The sequence below is a fragment of the Xenopus tropicalis genome, chromosome 5 (assembly GCF_000004195.4).
Source record: "Xenopus tropicalis strain Nigerian chromosome 5, UCB_Xtro_10.0, whole genome shotgun sequence".
NCBI classification, from domain to species: Eukaryota; Metazoa; Chordata; class Amphibia; order Anura; family Pipidae; genus Xenopus; species Xenopus tropicalis.
Window position 1 is genome coordinate 108,248,859 of NC_030681.2, and position 25,177 is coordinate 108,274,035.

Sequence of the window (25,177 nt, forward strand, 5' to 3'; positions counted from 1 at the left end):
CCATAGCACACCAAAACAGAATGTATATGAATGCATCTCCGCTGCTAGGCCTTTTCAACTCTCAAATGTAATATCTATTCCCAAATGTAAATCAGCACTTGATGCAATAAACCATTTGTGAACATTTCCGGAAGCAGTTTATTACAGGAATGTTTTTAACTTTCCATTGAAAAACCCACTTGCGCAGGTAATTTGCTATCTAAAAAGTAAAGCAGATGCTTGCCGTACTTCACACACAGATCATTATCTCGAAAGTAAATGCTGCATTTTAAATATATATTTTTATGAAGTGAGATAATCAATGCACCCCTAAAATGCTCAGCCTCGGAGTTCGCCTTTCTCATACAGGGCTAAGGTCATGGTTTTTTTTCCTAGAACAGCTTTAAAAGGAACGGTTTGGGGAAAAAAAATGGATTGATCTGTTTTATTTCATTTCATTGCACCTCAGCCAGCGCACATCTTGGGCAGCGAGACAAGAAAGTAACTGCTTTATCAAGCTGATTATAAAGCTATCCCTGGATTGTCAGCAGGTGTTTCTGAAAAGAGTGATCAGTCACTATTCAGAGACACACACAGATGGCAATTTTCTATTGCACCTCTATGGCTGCCCTGCACACTGAGAGAAAAACACAGAGAATTACACAAGGAAGAAACATAGATGAAAACCTGAAGGAAGGGAAAGGATGAGCAAACATACGAAAGAAATACATCTACGGGTGGAATGAAAGATCTTAAAGGGGGAAGAAAAGATAATAACTAGTATTTTGTAAAGAAGTTACAATGACATGCTTCGCAAAGACTGTGATTCTCTTTACAGTAGATATTACCTTCTTATATATAAACAAATATATATATAGATGCTTACATTAATAAACACAGCACTTGCGTATTAGATACATAGATGCCCAGATTATTGCAGAATGAGCCAGTATTCATTGGCCACATGTTTCTCACTCACAAGATAAATTATTACCTATTTAGTTGTATTTGCACAAAGTCCCATTAATCTGGAAGGGTGAGCGATGACTGTAATATTTTTAGATGTCCTACACAGTAAACAAAATCTTTATAAAGACATTACTTTGAATTGATAAGAAGAAAGAATACTTTGATAGATAAGCACGGAACTGGATGGATTTCTCAGGGGCCATACCGAGATCAGGATATTTACTGTGAGTGTTACCAAGTGGCTGTAAGTCATCAGAATCCCCCACAAAATATGTATAAGAAAATATTCTATAATTATATTTAAGAAAAGAATATGTTAATATATAATATATTAATATACAGGAGGTCCCAGGTTTTCTGGTGCTGCTGGGAATTGCAGTTCAAGAAGGCTGAAAATGAAATATCCCTAATTTATACTGATAACATTAAAATTTCCATTAAAATTCTCCATTTATTTCTGCACTATTTTCAGTGTCCAAAAAAAAGCTTTCATCCTCTTTTAAAAAAAAAATCCTTGCCTGGAAGTGAAAGGTTCTCACGGCATTTATGCATTGTATCATAGAGGAGAGCTGGGGAATTGTTTGTATCTCTGTGGCTCTCACTCTTCTATTAGAAGAGCATCAACCATCTCATAAGTGAGGATGTCCTCTTAGCCTGATTGCTGAAATATAACAATCAGTTCCGCTAAAATAATAAAATGCTTCCAGAGGGGGGCTACTAAATGCTCGCCGTAGCTCCATATTTTGAAGTGAGAAAAATGATAGTTTAAATGAAATGTCAGTTAGAGAAGAGGAGTGTAGGGGTATTCCCTTAAAGTCATCCGAGTAACCCTTCAGATGAACGATGTTCTGCATCTTCCCGAAATTGCATTACACATTAAGTGCATGTTTGAAGTCAGCGGGGTGCCTGCCTAAGATGTTCTCAATGCCTAATTTGATACATATTGTGCTATAAGCTGCTGCAAGTAGCTAGTAATGAAGAAAGTAAAAAAAAAAAAGATATGGATGAGCAAAATAGGAGCTCTTATGGATGGAGTGTTTTTAAATCAGGTGCATAATTTACCCAGCATCAGACGTTCAGACCACATGGAGAGTACATTACTAAATTGGACTTGCAGGCAGATAGAAAGGCAGCTTCTTTTAATAAGCACTCCTTCAACTTATTGCCTCTACAATTACTCACACCAAATTATCAGCAGCTGCTCAGTGTTTGGTGATTTATCTAAGATATGGAATCACATTAAATTCCAATCAACAAACCATTCAAGGACTTTTACCCGCATTGCACTCTGTGCGTCTTACCTTGCAGGCTGTGTAGATGGTAAGCTCTGTGGGACATGTTGAAATCAATTCATGCATGCTTATCAAAACAGATCATGTTTTATGGTTTCTACCTTTCTGTAAACAAATTAGCAAAACTTGTTTATTGAACACTGGGTATATGTTTATATGCAATTTTAACAACTTTTTGAAGAAGGGATTTGTAACTATAGTCTGTAAACCACTGAATGAAATTCTGTGCACAAAAAGGTTAACAATATGTGTGGTCTTTCAACTCCACTGTCTTGGCTGAGCCCCAGGCCTTCTAATGACCTGTTATCAGCCCCAGTAGGCTTTGGAGAAGATCTGCCAGCCAGCCATACTGTAGAACACAAATGCTTGGTTTATACTAATCATTAGCATAATGGGGAGGGGGTCTTGTGTGGTGGGTCTCAGTCCTGGCAAAAATTCCCTGTCCTGTTTAATAATTTTTTGAACCGGTGATCTAGTTATAAACAAATGCAAAACGGTATATTTAAATGTACACTTTTGTTGTCAAGAAACGACTTTAAATTCGATATGCCTCCCTGCTTTATAAGTACTTCCATTTTTGACTACAGCAGTGCAGTTTGATTCTGTCTCGTCTCATCTTGCCATCCAGCTACCATATAAACTCAGCAGGAAAATGTGGATTAACCTTTTCATAAAATGGTGTGAGGTCAACAAACTATTGAACAAGTTTTGAGCGGAACAAATTATATGTTTGCAGTTAGGCATTTATGTCTGTAGAATTCTGCATAGGATTGGTGGCCAGATGTAATCCTGCACAACTAACCATGGGGATAATAGACAGATACGAATCCCTTGGTGGGGGGTACAGTTCATTTAGTTATACCTCTTTGGCTTGCACTGTCCAACTGAATTCCTAGCCGTAGATTTCTAGCCTTTCAAGAACAACAGTGAAGCAAAAATAATAGCTGGTAAACATGAATGTTTCCCTGCAAGGGTCTATAAAGCTACATAGTGTCTCCGCTGTATACATTTAATGAACCATTGACCAAACAGAACCATAGATGAATACTGGACTCACAGTATTGCATATTGTATAGTTCATTGTATAGTTCTAATTCTAATCGATGCTGTCTAGACTTTAAATTCTTTAAAGGGCTAATATTTAAAATAGAAAAAGAACATTGCCTACAATGTACATCACTTGTAGTTAATGGAGTGTACACTCAGTGCATAGCATGCTAGGGTCCTTGAAGGATGGAAACTGGAATTTCTAAGGATAGCATTCAGCATGTCCTTGTCTTATAGTTAAAAATACCTGCTGCAGCTCAGGAGAGAACATTCCATAGTAAGCAGTGCAAGTGGATCATGGCCAGAGGGTTAGGCCGGTACATGTGCTCACGACCCACATCGCTCACAGTCTCGTGCAGCGCAGAATTATTTGCACAGTGGACATTTTTGCCCTGCCCATGTTTATATTTATAAAGCTGGACAAGACTGGGACATTTAATGTGCAAACATAATTATGAATTTTGATTCACAGAACGAGTGCTTTATAAATGACCCCCACTGATTTTAACAGAATGTATATTTTAGATCAACTGTTAAGAGCCTTGCCCTTTACCCATAAACAATTTTTTTGCATAACGATAGAAAATGTCATTCTAACTTTCCTTTATACATTAATTAAATATTTTCAATGGATACAAAATTATTTGTAAATATAACTGCAGAAAAGCAGAGTCTTTTTTTATCCCTTTCTCTTCTGGTGGTCTGGCCCTGAAAACAATGTAACGGGTCTCTTCCAGGTCTTTTAATCAGTTATTGTCAGCTGGCATGCAACATTGTTTCAGGTGTCAGAGCCTGGAGCGCAAGAAATGTAAACAGCCAGACAGATACTGGGCTCAATAGCAATTACATTGATAAATAGCTTTAAAACCATTGGAAATATATAATTAATATATATTGGAGTTTTGCCAATAATTGCATTTTCTCAAAAACAGTTCTTGGGTTGAGGCCCACTTTCAGCAAGTTATATGTCCTGTTGCTTGTATAGACTTACGTGTATATGTATAAAGGCCAACTTGAGATTTAGATTTAGCTATAAGGAAAAAAATTATCATGGATCAGCTCAATCAGGATGGCTCATCTTAGCACTCTGCATGCCTTACATTAGAATAAAACTTAAATTAAATCAGGAAGCTGTTAGTATTTTTTGTAGAATAATGTCAGAACAGAAGAACAGAGTAGGCCGCGAGGGCCATAACCCAAGTAGCACAGTTAAATCTACTAATGTAAAAAAAACAGTAACATTAGTTTACTGAGAGGCAACTATAACTGTTGAAAAAAAGAGATGACTTTAAGAAAATGGATTAAAACATGGTTTCACCTTCATAAAAATTTTGCCTGTACTCTTCCTGCTCATATTTGGTTTCATGCTTATTTAGAGCTGCAATAAAGGTATACCTCATTTCTATTAATTGTTCATTTAAAGTTGTGTATTGTATAATAATATAATACATACTTGAAATTATATAATAATCCCAGGTATTTTACTCACAAAGCAGCACATGGAACAGTACATCATGAAACTCGATTGCTGTGGTCTCAATCAATGTAAAATGTTCCTTGACCTTGTTTGTGCTTGTTAAGGATCATGCACACTGGTATCTCATCGGGGCTGATTTTAATTAAGGGAAAGCTACATAGCAACCAAACATGGCACATAGAAATAATGAATCATAATTTTTAATATTGCTGACAAAAATAAATGGAGAATATCTTTTTGAAGTCAGATTGAGACCACTGCACTTTTTATAAGAAATACAGATTTTCCACTGCAGAGTGGTGTTTTCAGGCTCGGATTCGTGGTGAGGCCACAAAGGCCTAGGCCTAGGGCACAATAAATGATGGGGCGGCATGCCACTCAGCCGCATGTTGAATTTGCTCCCATACAGAGCACCGGGGATGGGATGTGCGTCCTGTCCCCAGTGCTCCGTATGTGTGCTGCTCGGATGTGCATGCACGCGATCCTGAGGGTGGTGGAGAAAGAGGCGGCCTTAAAAAAAATAGAAATCCGGGCCTGGTTTTGACACAATAGTTTATATTGCAACCTTGAAGAACTGGGTCCTGGGTATGATTCACACCAGGGTCCCCCTAGAAACTCCACTTTCCTTCCACACTACTGATAAAAACTGAACCTAGCACCTGTATGGTAGGGATCTTGAATTCCAGTAACCCAAAGCAACCACTAAAATCTTTGCTCTTAAACAGGCGAAAGGTAAAGATAAATTCTACATTCTAACTGGTTGCTACAGGTTACTAGGTCTGCTGCAGAGTTTTCCTATTTTTATTACACTGCCCTAGTGTGTAAGTTTCACTTGGGCACGGTCTGATGTGACCAAAAAACATTCTTTGCAAAATACAGAGTAATACATTAGAGATATGTATAAAGAAAACATAAATATAAAATCAAGTAATAATGACCAAGACTTAATGAAGCAACTTTATTTTACTGACCAAGCTATGGCATGGACTGGGGTTGATCCTGCAATGATGCAAGACGAAAACCTTGCCTCAGACAGCAGCACTCTGCAAGTTATGAGGAGCAGTAAAAAGCCAGTTATTTAACCAGAATTTCTACTTTCCTAGTGCAGACTAGAAATATGGCCTCCCATGGCCCCCTTCGATGCTGGGAGGGTTAGCACAGGGGGTGGGAGGGGCGGCATTACAAAAGCTGCCTCTGGGTGGAACACAGTGCAGAATCGCCCCGGGCAGCACATAATATTATTCATTGTAGGCCTATATCAATCTTCTACGGAAATTCTTCATGGGGAACACCTATCTTCAAGGATTCCAGCTAACAGTTAAATAGGACTAATTACTTCAGATGCCCCAGATACACATATTATTAAGAACATTATGCCAGTTCTTTCCAATTGCCACAGGAAACCCCTCAAAAATCCTTTTCTGCCTATACTTTCTGCTATGCCAATTTAATTCCCCTGCCATTAGTACAGTGGCCAAAGAGTGGGAAGTCTGGATAGATTAAGGTGAAAAAACTGTAATTTAAATCTAATTTGGTACTGTGCATCAGATTTATATATAAATAACAATAAATATACAGGAGATTTATTAAATATTCTAATGTACCCAGATACACTAAAGGTGGCCATACACATAACAATATCGATCTTTCCTGCAACCACCGGTCGCAACAGCTCCGGATCAAAATCTTTTGTCCCGCCCGATCGAAGAGACGACCAAGGCTTTTGCAGTATTGGTCGTCTCATCAATCCACCGTACACACACCGAATATCGCATGAAACTTCGTATCGGAAGATAATATTGGTGCATGTATGTTCAGCTTAAGTACAATTAAGTAAATATATAAAGCCTTTAATTGCAGTGCTGAGCACCTTTACACAGGACAGCTGGTGAAAATGAACTTGCAAATTATGAGCCCAAATATTTCTATATATTCTATATCATGGCAGGACATACCAGGCAACCATAGCTTCATTGTATGTTTTCATCTGCCAGGCAAAGAAATGTCATAGGATTTGTATAACATAACTTAGAAAAGACTATCAGGAAACTGTACCAATAATAGGAGGGTTTAACCAAAAAGATGTTATTTTGTATTTTCAAGCTATGCCCGTTTGCAGACTTAATTGTAACCTTCTATACACGAGAAAAGGAACTTACTACATCTTAAAAAGTCAAAAATCCAGACACTATTCTAATTTGTAGGTGAAATAGTATATCAACCAGTGACATTCCAATAGATCTGCTTTCAAAATAAGTTGTTCTAATCAAAACCCATGGTCTATTTACAAAATAATGTGTTTAGAATTATATGGATAAATATGAAGTATTTCATTTTATCATTCTCTTTCCTCAACAATTAACAGTATTTAAACATTTGATAGACAGTTTTATACATTTGCTATGCCTAAAATCCTTCCAAGAGGCTGCCAATTCCATTGGGAAAAAAATGACATGTTTTCAGATGGGGTTGACTCTTTTTTTGTTGTTGTTGTTTTGCACTTGCCTACAGTGACATCTACTGGAAAAAGCATGAAATTTTGTAGTAGAAAGCACAGAAAGGTTGGCCTTTTGGAGAAATACTAAATCTTTATGTCCTTGAGGTATTTGCACTGCTTCAGAATCAAACACAATGGCAATGTAAAAGAATTCTAAAAAAATAAGGGAATGGTGTCCATATCAAGCCTTCAAGAAGACCAATGAACTAGATGTAAAAGTTGTTATTTGAGATTGATAAATCTGTTAATTTTGGTTTACCTGGACAGATCTTAAATACACTGTATGCTGGCACATATCCATGCCTACCATAGCCATATGTCAATGACATAGCACAGCTATATATCTGTCTGGGAAAATATTGAACTGTGGCATGACCCAGCAAACACAACAGGAGGAAGCCACCATAGTGGTTCTACCTTCATGAGTGTTGACAGCAAATAGCATAGTGTTTAATGATAAAAAGAGAAGTTGTGTGGTATAATAAAGCATGTTTAAACTGGATAACACAAAGAAATCTGTATAATAAAACTGTCTGTCCTCAGATAGCTCAAGCAGTGCTTATTTCCAGTTGTCAAAACAGCAACACAGGTGGATGAATGAGTTGCCAATACAGATAACTTACATATCCAGTACTTAGCCAACAAAATAAATGTATTCCCTTAGGTACAAAAGAAAACTAAAGCAATCTGATTTTTTAAGCAAGAAACATTTTGATTCAATCAGGTCTAGTAAATGCATGCAGTATATGCAATCCTTAGTGCACAATAGCAATCTTTCCTCTATGTCATGGACAAGATTCAGGTTACATTGATCTATGCTGCTTGATGATTTCTCTACAAACCCTAAGCAACGTGAGTTATTCTTCTGCTTATTGATCCACCAATGCACCTGTAAGGACAGCCTGAATACATGCACTGAGGTGAAGAGGAGATGTGAACTGACAGCTGGTTTGGAATGCCAGAAGCTGAGCATTTTTCAATACACAAATACAGTTAAAATAAGTAATTAGTTATTTTGTATTTGTTTTTACGGGCCATATCCATTGAAGTCATTACGAGCAGCAACCTATCCGAATGGAATAGGACTACAAGTTGTGCAGGTAAGTGCACTCAGCAAGTGCTGAAACAAAGGGAAGTAGCCCACTGACACGCTGCAGCTGAATTAACATTTACAATAGATTCTAAGTACAGGGGTTGAATTTGTAATGCAATCTTATTTTTAACTGTAAAAAAAGGATTGCTTTACAGCCAACACCATTTTGTTTCTGTAAAAAAAATGGTGCTTAACAATTTAGTCAAATAGTCAAATAGTAATGTTATTGGGAATGAATCATACGTATACGCTGAAAATTCTTGACAATGAAGACGTCATGTGTGATACAGTAATGTTATTATATGTATATTATTTATATTACTGGTACGGATTAGAAAGGAATGTCCCAAGTGCTGACACTGTTCAGGATTTTAAATTCAGGCATATATAAATATTAGATGTAGGACTGCTGCACACACTTCAAAAGGGAAACAGCCTTGGTGCCAACAGAAAATGTGTATAAAAATTTAAAGAAAAAGCTGTTACACTCAAGGGACACTCCAAAACACAAAAAAAAAACATTATTTAGATCAATGTTTCGACCCTTATTGGGGTCTTTATCATGATACATCTTGATAAAGACCCCAATAAGGGTTGAAAGGTTGATCTAAATAAAGGTTTTTAGTTTTTCATTTTATATATATATATATATATATATATATATATATATATATATATCTTTTATAGCTTTATTTTAGATAGTGATATTGTAGATAGCCAAATGCTGAGATGCTAGGTTTTATTAGGGAAAAAAATGCAAAAATCTTGGGCATAAAAAGCACACAGTGAGAATTTAATATTCCTGTTTTTAATTTGAATACATAACTGTGTGTGTTTAAAATATTTGTTATGCTGAAAGTGCTGCACGGTTAGCAGTACAGGGCTTGGCTGCCACACTAAAGATAAAAACACATGCTCGTTACAGGCCGTGGCAGGACCAAGAGGAATTAAAAGATCAGCACATGGATTAATCCGTTAAAAAGTGGATATGTCTGGCACACAGCCATAAGTGTTGTTTCTTAGTCCTGTCATTAGGAGGCAGTAAATGGTTCTCAAATGAAGAATATATAACTGCCGGGGAAAATAAAACACAGGCTTTTACTTTTCGTCTGTACCCCCATATCTAACATATTTAATATTCTGCAAAATAACATTTTCTTCCACAAAGTAATGCTTTATCAGCCACTGCACAAACATGTTTACCCTGTACATATTTTTTTAAAAAATACTAGCAATAAAATGTTTTAATAGCTGAGAAAAATCTTTAAAAGGTCTTTAGAATGATTTAGAAAAATGTTATTTTGGGTTGCATTCTTCACTGGCACAAGTTAGAATTAAAAAACATTTATTGCTAGTATCAGAATATTTATACATTAATAATATAATGCATTGATAATAATTTGATAAATAACTAGGGCTTTGAAAAGATATATATTTTTAAGGAGAAAATCTGTTTGCTTATCTTATAAGCAATAGATTTATGTAACTACAAATTCTGAGAAATCATTTCAGAAGAGGCCCAATCCAACTATATTATTAGGTATAACTTGGTAATTTAATTATTTTGATTTTCATTTCATTATTATCATCTGTGTTTGCCCATTCAATTACAAACAGCCAACGCAATATCTTTTTATATACATTTCCCAGAATGATATCTATCTTTTTGCTTTCCCCCACCCCCCTAGCAAAGACATACACTTTCCTTTTTGGATTTCAAATCAGAACGGAGAATAAACACTCAATTCCCATCCATCTTTACTTACTGTTACCGAGAATGATGCATGGTGATAACTTATAGAATTAGGCTTGAATATTCCACATGCTTCATCTTCCAGCCAATCAAGAAAATCACCGTGCAGAAAGGGAGTGTTGTGCATTAATAAGCTGCCTCTGCATTCTATATTCCATGTGATTTAGAAGGAGAAGTCACAGAGGCAAAAGTGTAGCAGCTCTGGGAATCAGCACTGGCTACTCTTTCGGTTGCACAAGAGCCAAATCCAAATGATTGAAGTCACTGATAAAAGTTCTTGCAGTCTGTGTGATGCATGACATTTTAGTAAAATCCACAGAATTTGGGTAACTGTTTAAATTCATTCATGGAAATCGCACACGAGTGTGTTCAGCCAAACACCCCGAGCAAGGCCTGGCTTTCAAATGTGTTTCAGTCTCTCCACACAAGCTGCTTTCATTGCATGCAGAGTCCCACCAAGGCCCGGCTTTAAAAGCTACCGATTCTTTTATCTTTAGCTTGGCTCACAAAAGAAGGGTATTTTGTAAATTACCAGCTCGTTCAGATCAACAAAAGGTACTTTCATAGAAAGCCCCATTTGATTTTTCTCAAATTTGATTACAAGGATGGAAAAAAGGAGAGGAAGTCAAAAAGAAAAACCCCAGATGGCTTTTCCATTCATCACACTGAATGAGCTTTATCTGTGCCTTTTGAAACTGTAGCTGTGGAAAAGCATTTCTGTTGGCTTATAAAACTTGAGAAAAATTATTGGTTTGCCATTTCTCATGTAACTGCCATTGGGAACTGGATGAAAAGACTTAGGATCGCCCGCTTGGATCAAAATAATGGAGATTAGGTATTTCATTATAAATTACAGTGGGATATAGAGGAGGCTGTCATATTAATAGCAACCTGCACGGCTGTCAATAGAAGCTATTCTGCTAGAGAGAGGGCCAGGGGGGATTGGCTGCTGAACTGCTACATTGGACCTGATCGATTTTCTATCACCTGCGGTAGGCAAAAGAAAAGGTGAGATTATGAAGAAGGGAAATCACTCACAAGAGACCAGTAACTTCTTTCTGTTCCCCGTGCATGAGATTCTCTAAAACTCGACGTGGGAAAATAAAAGCAAACACACAGATGCATAAATCATACCTCCTCACCATTAAATAACCTCTTGTTATATTGATTATTTTTGTTCTTATTTAACCTTACTTTTTTTTCTTCTGAAATGTAACATAATCTTCAGGCTGGAGAGACTATGCAAAGAATTAACTTGAGGAACGGATGTACAATTGTTTTCTTTGCCTTTGCTGGGAGGTGCCATTAAAATATGTTTATATATGAGGAGTAAAATTCCAAACCAAAGATGGAAATTGATATTTTTGTGCATGGTACTGCCCATTACAAATAGTGGCCTTTCAAAGATATAGAAAAAAATATACTTTAAATATAAATATTTTGATATGTGTTTATACCCCCCTACACACACAATACCAATCTGAACTCCAAATAATGTGCGGTGTCTCCACTAGCACCCACTGTGTGAAATGTTTAGTTGCCTAGCAACTGGACAAATCTAGATATAGAATTTCAGTAGAGGCAATAAAGACAGGAAGTTTAGGCTGAATGGAGTGAGCTCCAACAGGGCACTGTGTAGTGTCTGTAAGGCCAGGTCACTTTAAAAAGATGATGACTGAGTATTCTTATAGTGGCACAGCAGCAGAAAAACACCTTAAAGCCTAAAGCCTTGAACTAGAAAGCTTGGACTGAAGTCTGCACCAAGTTCTTCTTTCTAAGAAGTAAGAGTATGTAAGGTGGAGCAGAAACCCCTCAGTTAGTACCAAAGATAACCTACAGTGATGGACTTGAACTGAATGTTTACCAGTTAGATAATCTAATCTAATTCTGTGAATTAAGGCAGGTTCCTGGGCCTAAAATGACACTGTCCCTCCGTGTAAGATCTAAAAAGTATTTCATGTACCCCAATGTAACCTTGTGGCTACAAGTCTGGTAAGTTATGTCTTTGCTGTGTTTTATTAGATATTGCAAGTGTACTCATCAATTACTCACCCAACTTATTGTAATTAGCTGTACAGCAAAATATACATTTAAACAGAGGGTTTGTGCAGGTTATAGTATTGCTTATATCTCTTGAATTTCCTACTAGTGATGAGTGAATCTGTCCCGTTTTGCTGAGAAGTTTGCGAATCTTGCAAAAGATTTGCAAAACATTGAAAAATTTGTGACGTTTTTTTCATTTTTCCCTGGCAAATTTTGATGCCCGCGAATCCATGCCTACTGAATGATTTCACCCATCACTAGCAATGACCCTCTGTTTGTACTATTAATGTATTGTAAAATTGTACAATAAATTAGGATACATATATCTTACATATATATGTTGTAAAATGTATGCTAAATCACATACATTCCAGCCTTCGAACTGATCATTTAAACACTTATCTAGGCCAGTTTGCAACACTCACTTGGGGTCATTTATTTACTATAGAGCACAAGGTAAGCTAAGGTCCCTGAGGTAAGCTTAGGAGAGACAGTACAGACAGATCCCTGATGCCGCTGGCCTCCTGACTCTCCCTAACTTGTGTGTTCAGATACGGTGCAAGTTATGTGTTGGGTGGGGGATGCCTACATGCTTCCCCTTGTCTGCGCCACTTGCAGCAGGAGCTGTGTAGCACAGGCAACACGCAATCCAAGGGGCATGACGCAGACATTGGAGCACAGAGGTTTGCAGCAATACAGTTAAGGCACCACACAGTGTGCAAAACAATGGCAGATTGTGGCAATTTCTCTGTCTGCAATAGGAGCTGAGCAGCTTTCTCTTATTAATATGAGAAAGTCTACTGTACCTTGCCAAATGTAAAGCTTCAGATTTGTCACAAATGCCTTTAATTACATAATTTCTCATAACACATATCATGTTTAACATAATGATATACTCAGCCTTCATTTAGATTTACTTCATTCTTCCTACACAAGATATAAACATCAATACTAACTACCCAGTCATGTGATTTTTTCACACTATAATATAACACAATAACATAATATTGATCATCAAATTCCTTCTTCTGAGGCTTTTTTTCCTCTAAGCCTCCTTACATCACAAACATATATTTAATGTTTCTACTATCCTGTAGTTTGTTTACAGCTATGAAATCTATGGCCTAAGTTACAGTACAAACCTGCATATAATAATACACACAATAAAACACACAATTTGCTCCCATTGCTCCTAACTATAATATACCCTTGTACCCTAGCTATGCCAATAGCCAGGTCCTGACTGACAGTCTGTAGATTTTGGCAGATGCCAGAGGGGCTGCTGTAAGATGCCATAGACAGGCCTATTTTGAATCACAGTCCAGGCCTGCCAATAGCCATATTTTTATGAGGGAGGTGGGACTTTAAATTTTAAACTATTAAGTGGGGGTGAAATGAGGCCGTGACCACAGAATCTTGTCTATTCAAATAGACAGGAACAAGAGGTCCAACATCCCCTTTTTTGCTATAGTTTATACAGGAGCAGTTGCCAGCTCCAAGCCAATAAAAGGGCAACCATTTCAGGGTTTTAACCTTGAAAGCAAGTAAGTTGCAAGTAAAACTCAGTCTCTTTGTAAATGTATAATGACGCAGATAAAAGTGAGTGTAGGACTGGCCAGACAGGGGATGACTTAGACATAGTTGGCCAGCTTGATGTATTGCAATATATAGACAAACAATCCCTGTTTTTCTTAAAGAAGGGGGGGGCATTTCTTGGTAGCTTAATGCAGAGAATGTCCTATACATACAGGTATATTGATAATGGGTGAGTGCAAAGGACCAGTTGTTGCTGAGTCACTTGATCCCAGTCTAGGCATGCTCTTGCTCCCCAGGGACAAGAGAAGGACAGACCTGGTCAGTACCAGATAAACAACCACAGACTCTTAAGACAAACTCATAAATAGGAACAAGCCAGAGTCAAAACCAAGTATCAATATTAAAGACAGGACCAGTGAAACAAGAATCAGAAACCAGGAAACAGCAGCAGGAATCAGGGATCAGTGAAGGTCAAACTATAATAACACATTTTTCTATGTTTATATCAAGTCCTGTGAGGGCTGGGTTAGTTATCTTTTTCCGGGTAAGTCTACTAAAAAATATTAAGCCTACTAAAAATATATTAAGTCTATTAATAAACCCCAACAGGAATGTTTTGCCACTAATATGGATTTATGCAGCCCAGTCAAGTACAAGGTACTGTTTTTATTACAACAGAGAAATTAAATAAAATAATAGAATTATGTTTAAAATGTAATCTATGGGAGATAGACAGGACCTTTAGAAAACAGACCTTTAAAATCAGATAAAAATCAGACCTTTTTGGATATCAGAAAAGAGGATCGTACATGAATACATAGGGGCACATTTATCAGTACATATTTTTTTAACGTTTTCGTACTGTGCATATTTTTTGCGACTTTTTCATTAATTTGCGCAATTTTTTCATACTTTGCAACAATTTGCACGACAAAATCATATTTGTCACGGCGAGTGCGAAAGTTTCGGATTCACTAAAACCATCGTTATTGTGACTTTCCTTGTGCCAGGTTAGAGCTGCAGAGTGCCATTGAGCCCTATGGGAGACTTTCCTTGGGCCAGGTTGGAGCTGCAGAGTGCCATTGAGCCCTATGGGAGACTTTCCTTGGGCCAGGTTGGAGCTGCAGAGTGCCATTGAGCCCTATGGGAGACTTTCCTTGGGCCAGGTTGGAGCTGCAGAGTGCCATTGAGCCCTATGGGAGACTTTCCTTGGGCCAGGTTGGAGCTGCAGAGTGCCATTGAGCCCTATGGGAGACTTTCCTTGGGCCAGGTTGGAGCTGCAGAGTGCCATTGAGCCCTATGGGAGACTTTCCTTGGGCCAGGTTGGAGCTGCAGAGTGGCATTGAGCCCTATGGGAGACTTTCCTTGGGCCAGGTTGGAGCTGCAGAGTGCCATTGAGTCCTATGGGAGACTTTCCTTGGGCCAGGTTGGAGCTGCAGAGTGCCATTGAGCCCTATGGGAGACTTTCCTTGGGCCGGGTTGGAGCTGCAGAGTGGCATTGAGCCCTATGGGAGACTTTCCTTGGGCCAGGTTGGAGCTGCAGAGTGCCATTGAGTCCTATGGGAGACTTTCCTTGGGCCAGGTTGGAGCTGCAGAGTGCCATTGAGTCCTATGGGAGACTTTCCTTGGGCCAGGTTGGAGCTGCAGAGTGGCATTGAGCCCTATGGGAGACTTTCCTTGGGCCAGGTTGGAGCTGCAGAGTGCCATTGAGCCCTATGGGAGACTTTCCTTGGGCCAGGTTGGAGCTGCAGAGTGCCATTGAGCCCTATGGGAGACTTTCCTTGGGCCGGGTTGGAGCTGCAGAGTGCCATTGAGTCCTATGGGAGACTTTCCTTGGGCCAAGTTGGAGCTGCAGAGTGCCATTGAGTCCTATGGGAGGCTTAAAAAAACATGTACAGAAGGATCAAAGTCAGAAAGGTTTTCCCGCCGTTTACTACAGTTTGGATATGAAAATTTTGTGACTTTTGGATCGCCAATACGATATTATCGTGACTATTGTGATTTTTTCGTAAGCATTTTTGTATCTTATTTTGATCATCAGAAATTATCGTATCTAATCTGAATTTTACCCATTTCGGGACTTTGATGAATCTGCACCATATACTGTATATACTCGAGTATAAGCCTAGTTTTTCAGCACCCAAAATGTGGTATATATATATCTATGTTTAAAATCAGAGAGATCAATCTCAACATACCTGGCAGACAGTGCATATAACATTACAGCTGTATAAGTAAACTGTTAAAATGGTAATCACATTTTTTTTTTTAAGATTAGGATGAACCTGCCACCTCCTCCTAAAGGTCTGCTGCCCTAGGCCTGGGCCATTTTGGCCTTTCTACAAATCGATATACAAATAGGAAAAAAATAAGCTTGGCATCTAATTATGTCATATTATTAAAATACTTTCCACCTCTGCTAAAACTAATATGCAGCAAGATAAATGGGTCATCTTCACCCCTATAGACTTTCAGGCTTAATACCATTCCAAAGCACCTGGTAAAAAACGCAGTGTTTATGATGAAGGGTGCAGGTGATAGCCTATCTCCTTACTGATAGCCAAATCACCTTCCACTACAACCTATTTGTGCCTATTATATATTCACTTCTACTACCCACTCTCACCGTGGTACTCTATCCCCTGAGTGTTTTACTGAAAGGTTACACATCTGATTCCCTTTTTAAAATACTTTGTCACTACTCTACCCCTTTTTATAGGTGACTCTCAAAATTGCCCTCTGCTGACTTAAACTTTGCAACTCTGACAAAAAGATGCACCCTGCAACAGGTACATGGGACAAGATAAAAGATACTACATGCTTATGACAAGATAGAACCTGAGCATCATTGTATCTAATTGTATACTTTGTGACTGATCGTAACTTGTTTATCTTTGACTTTGCCCTCTCCTTTTCTAAACACATCAGCATCCTGGTTGAAATCTGTCATTTTCCAATGCAACAGCTAAACAATTATGCCTCATTCTATACCACCGACTTGCTACTAACTGACCTCCCTAACTCCAACCTCTTCCTACTTCTTTCTTGAACTCTGCTGTTAGCCATCACTATCCATTAAAGGGGCAGTATATCCCTTTGTTGAACATAAGTTCAATGAATAGCACTTGTGCTGAACATACTTTTGTCTATTGTTTTAATCATACAAAATCCATAGTTTTTGCTATTTCTTGAGCTTAACAGGGAGATTGAAGCTACTCCATGTTGGCCCATGTGAGGAAGATAATAAGAGTACAGTATACAACCCCTTTACCCCTCCCTTTAGTTATTGCAATTCATTTGTTTGCAGGAGTCCACTATGCAGGGGGATTATCTGGGCTGTGATAATTTAATGATCTACTTATCAAGGACCAAACAAGAAGTAGCTTCAGTCTGCCATGTTTAGCTCAGGAAATAACAAAAACCATAGATTCTTCATGATGAAAACAATAGGCACAAAGTATGTTCAGTACAAGTCCTAGTCATTTATCTCATGGTGAATAAGGAAGAATACTACCTTTTTAAAATAATAACTTAGCTTTTCATGATTTTCAAAGTCTTTCAGTCCTCTGCACTTCACTTACTACATTTCTTCACTTTTGTCCCGATACATTCCTGGCAGACGCCTCCATTTAGAGCTATCACACTACCCATCTCCACTGCTGCATCTTCTTGACTCTTGCTGCTCCTTACCTCTGGAATTCCATCCCTGAACTGCTTAGTAGAAAATCCTCCCTCTTCAATTCCTCATAAATCAGTATTATTATTACTGTATTATTTATATTCTGTTATTGTATTGTTCCCCATATGTTCTATTAATGTATTATTTGCTTTGTTGCATACAAGTTGCGCATTTTGTGGTTTTTACATTTTTTAACACAGGGGCAAATTCATTAACGTTCGTTGATGATATTTTGTGGTTTCACAGTTTTTTTTAAACCACAACTTAAAGGAACAGTAACACTAAAAAATAAAAACGTTTTAAAATAATTAAAATATAATGTACTATTGCCCTGCACTGGTAAAAGTTGTGTGTTTGCTTCAGAAAGACTACTGTAGTTAATAGAAATAGCTGCTGTGTAGCCATGGGGGCAGCCATTTAAATTGAAAAAAGGAGAAAAGGCACAGGTTACATAAGAAGATAACAGATAAACTGTGTAGAATACAATGGGAATCTGCTACTTATCTGTTATCTGCTTAGTAACCTGTGCCTTTTCTCCTTTTTTCAATTTAAATGGCTGCCCCCATGGCTACACAGCAGCTATTTCTATTAACTATAGTAGTCTTTCTGAAGCAAACACACAACTTTTACCAGTGCAGGGCAATAGTACATTATATATTAATTATTTTTATACACTTTAATTTTTTGGTGTTACTGTTCCTTTAAGCCATTTCCACAAAATCCACAAATGACTAGTAATTTATTAAAAGATCCAAATTCTATGACAAAATCATATTTTTGTGACAAAAAATATGAATTGTTAAAAAAAAGGAACATTAGCAAATGCCCCCATAATGTCTGATGGTTTTTGAAAAATAAGTTATTATAATGTTTAATTGAAGTTGATCAACCAAATGTATTTTGTGCATAGGTACAGAAACTGTAATTCTAAGAAACTTTCCAACAAACATTAAATTAAAAGGTTCAGTTGTTTAAAGGTATTTGCAAATGTTATCGCTACTGAAAGCAGTATCTTCTCATAGGAAATACATCTACAAATACAAATTTAACCATTGTACATTTTTAATTAGTGTTTATTTGGAAGTTGCTTAGAACTACATTTCTTTCATTATTCAAAAAGTAAATTTTTGACTGTCGATCAGCATTCATTTACAGATATTAAGAATTGTAAATATTAAATTAAAAAATACCACATTTTTTCAAAGATTGAATAAAGCTTTAGTTAATAATCAGGCAAAATATCAGTTAGCTCCAAATGGTATACAAATATACTGCACTTACACAATATTTATGCATTACCAAATGTAGCCTGCAGATGCTACCCAAGGTACCTTTTCAATAATAATTAAAAAATGATATGAAATCACGTCAGGCTGGTGCCAGCAGCATTAAGAGTTTCTAAGGGGGTGGTGGATACATTACTTCATCCCAGGGTCTTTAAAATAGTCTTTTATGTATCAAGGCTGTAAATTTCACAGAGTTTATTCAGACCAAGGAATCGAGTTCCCATTATGTTTATTTAGTACAGTTATGGGACCTGTAATGCAGAATGTTTGGGACCTGGGATTTTATGGATAGAGGGTTTTTCTGTAATTTGGATCAACGTACTTTAGAGCTAGTAAAAAAAATAATTTAAACATTAAATAAACCCAATAGGATTGTTTTGCTACAAGTATGGATTCATGCAGCTTAGTTACCATCAAGTACAAGGTAATGTTTTATTATTACAGACAAAAATAAAAAAATAAATAAAAAATTGATTTATCTGATTAAAGTGAAGTCTAAGGTAGATAGCCTTCCCATAGTTCGGAGCTTTCTGAATAATGGGCTTCCAGATAACAGAACCTATACCTGTAAAAATCCAACACTGAGGAAGAATCATTGTCATACTGATTGCTATTCAGCAGAATTTGACCCTTAGGGGGGAGCTATTGCAAAAATCAAAATGTAATACTTGTGCTTGTGGATTCCCAATCCAGCCCCCCATTACTTGGATGGGTTAATTTTCAAACTGCCATAGGTCGCTACTACCCTGGCCTTGAGGGCAGTTCTTTGTTTTTCCATACTGTTAAGAGATTACTCTTGCTCTCCCAATGATAACTCCTTTTAACTCCTTAATGATCTCTCCCTTTCACTCCCATACTCCTTTGCATAATGTTCCCTTGTAAAATTCTATATTAACCTTGTGATTTCTTTGTTCGGGTTCTGACTCTTTGTGAGTTCAGGATCCAAAGAGTTCCTTCGAAATAAAGTTTGTCTACCTTTCGCCTCTAATGGTATCGAGTAACTGAATTTCCCCCACAGTTCTGGTGAAGACAGAAGCGGCTGCTCAAGGTAAAGAAATCTTTGACTGTCTTCCTCCCTCAGTTCATCGAGGACTGGGTATGCTGTGCAGAAGGGTGACCCAGGAGGCCACTCAAGGTATGTGTGTTATATCCTAACCAAGTGTCCAGTATGAAAGTGTGTGTGGGGGGGAGCTAGAGGAAGAAGTGGTTGTTCTCCCCAAAGGTCAAAGGGCAAAGAATTGGCAGATCATTTGGGCAAGTGGATGGCCTGACTACAGGACAGATGAGCTCAAGTGATGGTCTATGAATGAACATACTTAAGCACTGATGTGGCAAGTTTTCTAGTTCCACTGCTTGCTTTTGCTGCTTGCAACATCTATACTAACTGTCCCATAAGGGAGCCCAATGACCCGAGTAAAATGATAGGGAAGCAGGGCTTGACTAAGTTAGGAGGGCAACCCCCCCTCCCCTCCTCCCACAGGATTTCCTAGCTGTTACAGGCAGGGCAGGGAAAAGAACAGGACCTCCCCGGATGTGACCTTACCAGATTCCGGCGGGAGAAGGAGCAGGAACGACAGCATCCCTCCCTCCCTCCCTAATAGGCCGGTTCACAATAGTCGCAGTGTGGCGGGGGGTGGGGTCGACTTTGAGCCCCAGAGGAAATTAAAAAGGGCAGTTGGAAAAGTGAGTGGGTAACTGGGTAGGCCTGGGGTCCTCAGGGAGATGGTTAATCCCAGAATGGGACTCTGATAGGAGACAGGACACAGGCTCCGGGCCTGGGCTCAGGGTCAGACCTCTTTAGAGGTATAAGTAATTTGACTGCTGTTCAATGTTTGGATTTTCAAACAGTTTAATAAAAGTTATAGTTGTTTATATAATTGCTGATTTATATAAAATAATTGATAATAAACAACTGCGGCCTTCTCTCTCCAAAATAAGTTGTCCGTTGTTTTATTGCAATCAGGGGGAGGGGAAAGGGGGCAAAACAGGCTCGACGCTGCATTAGTCAGGTACCCAACGTAACCCCAACAAAGTCTGGGACATGAGGCTAATGCTGAGATGGCAAATAAACTCACTAAGGAGGATAACTCATCATGGAGTGAGACTATTGCTAGAGTTTCTGGACCGAAAGGGAAGGAATTTATTTATCAAAAGTCTGGGACCTACTCCTGGTCGCCCATACAGGTGATATGGACATGAATTAATGCCCTGTATTGCACTTACCTGGAGTATGTCATGAAAGATTTCCTTCTGAGGGATGGTGGGACCGTGGGAAATGGTAGAATTATTTCTGCTAAGTAATGAGGGATGATGTTTGTGGATATCACAGTAAGTTTTTTTTCTGGGAACTGTGGCAGATTTGCTTATGTGAATGCAGAAAATAAGGAGAAAATATTGTTTGATGATAAAGATGGCATTTATATGTGATGTGAATTAGAGGATAAAGTAAAGACTTCATTACAGGGGAACAATCATGAAAACTATTTTATAATATTGAAAATATAAAGTCTAGGCAAATATTTTGACAATTTGTAGCTTTTAGAAATGTTGCACCGTTACAAAGTTATGGCTAATAAGTGAAGCAGCCTCCCATCCCTCCAGAACCTCCAGCTTCCTGGTCTGCGTCAGTGGCGCAGAAATGTGTGAGTAACAGAGCAGAGTGAAAGCTGATTTGCTGTGGCATGTCATAAGGCCACACCCCTCATTAGTAAACATGCAAAGGAAAAGTAAATGAATGGAGCTGGGCTTGGCTGCATTTGTACATATAACATTAAATCAGCTTATTGTTAACATCCTTTATATCCTCATATACACAGCACCTCAGGCTCTTTAGCATTTAGGTTTGTGCTGCTCACCTGCAGGCTTAGATCAGCTGCCAGTTTCCTCCTGCAATTTACACACGCAGATACTTCCTCCATACTATTCCTCCATACCAGTGACAGTGGTACATCAATTGCAGCAATATTACAGACCTCTGCACAGGCAACTGTGTGTGTACAGGCACATAGATTCCTGTTTGTTGGATTCACGTCTTTATGTCTCTTAGTCAAAGCTCTCCTGTAGACTGACTAGCCAGGCTTTCAGGCTTCTTAATTAGCCACTGAGTCTCATCAGGCCCACCTGGTCAGTCTGTAGTATTTACTCTGCTATAGCCAGTCGATGTATTTGTAATAAATGGCCATATATTACCTTATCGATTTGCTTGCATACATATAGAGAGTGAATACAATGTTATTGCTCAAACAGTAACACAACTTACTGTTCCTACAACATTTATTTATAAGTTATACAAAAGGCAAATTGTAGTTTTATGGGAATGTGCAAGTGCCCTAAAGTTATTGTTTCAACTACAACTCCCACATCACCTGACAACTTACTTGGAATGTATGTTTTAAATTGCTGGGCCTTTGTGCTAAATAACTTGATTACTGCTGTTCAGCAAAGGAAAAAGCAAGTGATATTTTTCTCATAAATAACCAAGAAATAAAGTTCTAGTTGTTTGTTAGTGACTCATGTAAGTCAGATGTAAAGTGTCAGACAATGTAAGGGTAAATGGGGCTAAATTTTTAGACTTACACCAAAGTCTTTTCCAGGTTTTCTATCAGATAGTAAAGATGGGCAGGTGGGGGTTGAACATAGATGTCAGTCAAGAATGGTTGGAGCACTCCCACTTCTTTCTGCTCAGAACACAAACTGCCTGACAGAACTGAGCCAAGTTAAGCAGATTCCCATAGTTCCCCTTTAAGAATTGTCTTGAGTGAAGAAATAAAGGTTAATATTAAGAAAATTGTTGTGTTTAACAGTTGTATGGTAAGTTATTAACCCTGCTTAACTGTGTATGGGGGACAGTTAGTCCAAGTCTTGGAGGGCTTAGAGCTGTGCTTTCTTCAAAGCAGTGTGAAAGCCAGCAAATGCTTTCTGTGATGGGATGCAATGGGCCACACACAAATACATGCCACTACACTTCATCCACAAAGCATGTGTCAAAAAACTGTTTGTCAATCTTTCATCTCAAGTGGTCTCCAGTACCTGACACCATACTAAAATAATTTTTTTTATAAATATAATAAATTACAAATTTAGACCAAGTTACTCTTCACTATTTCCCTCTCAGCATCTGTATCTCTTCATTCTCTCCTCATGCAGGAATCAGGAGTCTGATTTTGATTGACAGCTACAGTAGGTCTAATATAGCCTTGGCGAGTTCTCCTTTTGCCTAGAAGATGTATTATGCTCCCACTTTTAAAATCACCAGAAATCCTGTCTCTCTACATGGTGGATTTGTGCCAAAGTCAGTTATTTTGTTAGATTTTGTTTTTACCCGAATCAGGTATTTGAATACCCAAAAGAGCTCACAATCTACAAGGAGAAAGGGTTGAGACACAAGGTGGATCCCGTACCTGTGTTAGACAACTTCCAATAAAAATCAAACTCCTGACTACTTCTTTCTTTCCTTCTGCCTCTTTCTAAGTGTTCCCAATGCAAAATCGTATCTGGTTGTTATGGATTACTATTCCCAACAGTAATGTTATTGTTATTATTACATTTTATTTCTTACCTGTCTATGCAAGTTCTCACTAATTGATTGTCCAGTGTGTCACTGAAACCACTACAAACCAGACCCTAGCACTAGATAGCTGTTAAAAATCTATTTACAAATCCAAAGGAACTTGTGCAAAAAAAAAAAAATTAAAAATACAGGTATGGGATCCCTTATCGGGAAATCCATTATCCAGAAAGTTGTGAATGATGAGAAGGCCCATATCCCATAAAGTCTATGTTAATTCTAAAATTCTAAAAATGATCCCCTTTTTCCTGTAATAATAATAATAATAATAAAACAGTACCTTCTACTTGATGGTAACAAAGCTGCATGAATCCATACTGGTGATAAAGCAATCCTATTTGGTTTATTTAATTTTTAAATTATTTTGAACAGACTTTAGGTATAGAGATCCAAACACAGAAAGATTCCTTATCTGGAAACCCCCAGTCCTAATTAAAAATGTCAGTATGTGGTTTGTAGAGACCAAAAAATTAAAAACAGTTTTCCTGCCTGACACTTTATCTGCAGTAAGATAACTACGTTTAATGTCTTTTATGTACAAAAAAGTCCTTAAGAGTAAGTTGACCCCAGAAAGGGATACATTTTTGAAAAGTAGACACACTCATGAATTCAAAATAGGTAAAAATGTCTTTCTTCTATTGCTGATAGTAACACCTGAGAAAAAAGTGTGTGTGTGTGTGTTTATGTGTGTGTGTTTATGAGTGTGCTGTCACATGGGTGTGTGTTTATGTGTGTGCAAGTGTCTACAGCCCCCAAAACAATTATGTGTGGTATAAAAGTGTGTGTTTGTGTGACACTTACCTGGGGCTGGCAGGAGACCATTGGATCTCATTGAGGACACCAAGTGCCACTAAATCATATTGGGCCTGCACTGGAGGCTTCAGAAGTAAAGACAAAAGCAGATAAGGGATTTTCATCATACATGTGAACCCTTACTCTAAAATAAACTGATCATCCCTTTAATGGACACATCTTCCAGGACTATATTCTAGTTACTGTGTACTGACTTAAAGCTTTGATACTGTCATGTTCTTTTTTCCCATAAAAATGATCAGCACACCAGAGGCCACCCCTTTAGATTAGAGGAACAGAACTTTCATTTGAAGCAGCGTAGGGGGGTTCTCACGGTGAGGGCAGTGAGGTTGGGGAATGCCCTTCCTAGTGATGTTGTAATGGCAGATTCTGTTAATGCCTATAAGAGGGGCCTGGATGAGTTCTTGAACAAGCATAGTATCCAAGGCTATTGTGATACTAATATCTACAGTTAGTTTTGTTGTTGGTATATACAGTATATGGTTTATGTATGTGAGTGTATAGATAGGTCAGTATAGGTTTGTGTGTGTTGGGTTTACTTGGAAGGGTTGAACTTGATGGTCTTTTTTCAACCATATGTAACAAGATTTTTTTTTTTAAATATAAGCTTCAGGCATGATGATGTCTTATTTGTTTCCCCTGCAAGGAGCATTTACATATTTGCTTCTCTCAAAATTTTGTTTTCATGTAACAAGCTCAGATCAAACACTATTTCTTTAAAAACAAAAACCTATATCCACATGGCACATTTCTTATCAGTATTAGGAGCACATTCTGTAAAGTTATTTTACAAATTTGAAGTTATTAATTTTGAAAGAATAACATAAAGCCACTTAAATTTGCGGTATTTTTGGAAAGACAGACACGCAAGAAAGGAATCACTAGTTTATCTTTTAAAGGCTTGTGTTGCTTGTAATAGGCAGATTTAATTGGCTGGTACAGTAAGGGGCCCATCATCTCCAACTTAATCCATTGTCCATCTTTAGCTCTTTTTTAGAGGGCAGTAAATAAGGGCAACCTTATTTACCTGAACCCTCACTGGAAGTGTCTCAAGGTAAGGTGGTCTATCTGAACTGTAACATTAGCCAGTGGATATAGGAAAAGGGGTACCAGAGGTTTTTAACCATGAAAAGATGATTTATTGGA